The 2,881-nt window shown below is 43.9% G+C and overlaps 1 pseudogene; it reads left to right on the forward strand.

Annotated features, from left to right (window-relative positions):
* Window positions 1–792: 792 nt before the first annotated feature.
* Window positions 793–1,031, forward strand: LOC139234240 (U2 spliceosomal RNA; annotated as a pseudogene).
* Window positions 1,032–2,881: the final 1,850 nt, after the last annotated feature.

Here is a 2,881-nt window from a genome sequence, read left to right on the forward strand (position 1 = left end):
TGGATCCGGACAACACCCCGGCTGTAGTGTTGAATACTGTGCTTGGGAACTAGCTGTGCCTCTAGCCAAGCTGTTCCAGTACAGCTACAACATTGGCATCTATCCGACAATGTGGTAAACTGCCCAGATATGGCCTCTCAACAAAAAGCAAGACAAATCCAAACCAGCCAATTACCGCCCTGTCGGTCTACTGTCAATCATCAGCAAGTGATGGAAAGGGTCGTAAACAATGCTATCTAGCGGCATTTACTCATCAATAACCTGCTCACTGATACTCAGTTTGCGTTCCACCAGGATCACTTGGCTCCAGACCTCATTACAGCCTTGATCCAAACATGGAAAAAAGAGCTGAATTCCAGAGGTGAGGTGAGAGTGATTGCCCTTGACATCAAGGCAGCATTTAGCCAAGTGTGGCATCAAGGAGTGGTAGTAAAATTGAAGTCAACAGGAATCAGGGGAAGACTCTCCAGGACAAAGCAGCCGCTTGACTGATACCCCATCCACCACCTTCAACATTCACCCGCTCCACCTCTGGTGCACTGTGGCTGCAGTGTGTACCATCTACAAGATGCACTGCAGCAACTTGCCAAGGCTTCTTCGGCAGCACCTCCCAAACCCACGACCTCTATCACCTAGAAGGACAAGGACAGCAGGCGCATGGGAACACCATCCCCTGCAAGTTCCCCTCCAAGTCACACACCATCCTGACTTGGAAATATATCACCGTTCCTTCATCATCGCTGGGTCAAATTCCTGAAACTCCCTCCCTAACAGAACTGTGGGCATACCTTCATCGCTTCTCGGCCTTTTGGCTAAGATCATGCGTAACTGACCTGACAGGGGAGTAACCACCATAACCCCAAGGTGGTTCTCCCTGGATCAGGAAGGTATATGCTTGCTTTTTTGGAAACAGGAGGTGGGTGGGGTGGCTTGACCCATCCACCTCCACGGAGGTGTGTGGGGGACCTGACCCATCCATCTCCATGGCACGAACCTGGTATTGCAGTACTTCCAGGAACGGTGTAGTGGCTCTAGGCCTTTTGGCTAAGAGCATTGGCGCAGAGTGATCCTTGAATGGGCCCAAGGTGACCTCTGGCGTTTGTGATTTGACAAAGAATTGGAACGATTGGCTACGAATTTCAAAAAAAAACAGACTAAAACACAATCAGATTGAAGGATTGTGAAATAAACAGCGCAAGGATTGAGAAGGAATTGTAAATTAGAGAAGGTGGGGGTGGAATTCAACATGGCCTAAAAACAGGTGAGAGCACCGTGGGGCGAAATTTGCTCATGCAAATTTTGAAAGCACAGGCAGCACGTTAATTTGGTGCTGCCTGCTAATTTGAATGATTTTAGCCTAGCAACAAAAGCACTGCTTCAGGCTGTGTGCTCAGCAGGAGGCTGTTGCGACGCTGCATTTTTTTTAAAGCAAGGCTGCCAGTTTTGAAAGCAATCTCGAGCCCTTAAAGGTGAACTGCCTTCTAAAGAAAGAGACTGAAAGGAAAAAATTTTTTAAATTAACATTTTACATTTTAAAAATCTCCAACAATCATTAATACCTGAAGGAGTGAGACTCCACACTTGGAATAATTAATTTTCAGTGCCAGACAGGTTGATTGGCAATTGCTAACAATTATTCCATCGTTAAAAGGGTACTTAGACTTGAAATGACAAGACTTAATTTTCTGTGGCGAGTTTAGTTCGTATCTACCTCACAAATACAGTAACTTCACGCCATTCAATGCATTTCAATGGCGAGACAGACAGCGAGATACCGTCTTTGTGAAGCTACCAGCAGGAGCGGAGCAAAGCAGGCAGCAACTTTTGGATATTGGAATTTAAATGCACATCTGCTCCTCGCCTGAAATTGCTGTACCGTTTGCACATACATAACAGTGAGCGCCATTATCCACATTGTTATTTTGACAGCAAAATACGGCCCATTAAATACATCAGGGAAATACACCGAACTGTAGCATTTTACATGTACATTTCTGAATTCCCGCAGGGACTTCATACGCTAGATGCCCTCGGGGGCAGGGGGACCCACTTTTTCAGTGCTTGACTATTGCAGTGTGACTCTTAACCATGGTACTTATATTTTTGCACACTAAACACCTGGCTAACCAAAGGAAACTGTGTTGTCATCAAGCTTGGTGCAGCATTGGCTAGATGCCTGAGTAATCAATGGTGCCTTTGCTGTCAAACTGTATTTCCTAATACACCAGCATGAATTTTTCCATTTCCCAATCTTCATTCCCTCTCTGAGTTTCACATTTTTCTCTGTCTCTCTCTACCTGCAAGGCTTAATGAAAAAGTAGATGGCAATAAACAGGAGGGCGTATAGAAACATAGAAACATAGAAAATAGGTGAAGGAGTAGGCCAATCGGCCCTTCGAGCCTGCACCGCCATTCGATAAGATCATGGCTGATCATTCCTTTAGTACCCCTTTCCTGCTTTCTCTCCATACCCCTTGATCCCCTTAACCGTAAGGGCCATATCTAACTCCCTCTTGAATATATCCAATGAACTGGCAAGTGAAGTGTACAATTACAGTGGAAAACAAGATAAGACTTCTCTCTTGTTATTGCCTGCTGAATTCCCTTCTCATTATAAAATGTGTTTATAGAGATGAGGGAAACATTACTTGTTGTTTAAAAAAACCTTGTTAAATGGCAATCATGAGAAATTATAGGAGAATTGTGGGGGAGGAGGGAATAGAAATGAAAATTGAGGAATTAGCCTACAAATTAAAGTTTTGAGATTTGCAGGTAAACACATTTGTATGACAGTCCTCTGTCCAGTATTTTAGCAGAAGCTAAATTTAGATTACATGAGTTATTCAAACTATTTAATATTTAAAACACTTAAAATAAATAA

The sequence above is a fragment of the Pristiophorus japonicus genome, chromosome 21 (assembly GCF_044704955.1).
Source record: "Pristiophorus japonicus isolate sPriJap1 chromosome 21, sPriJap1.hap1, whole genome shotgun sequence".
Lineage (NCBI taxonomy): Eukaryota > Metazoa > Chordata > Chondrichthyes > Pristiophoridae > Pristiophorus > Pristiophorus japonicus.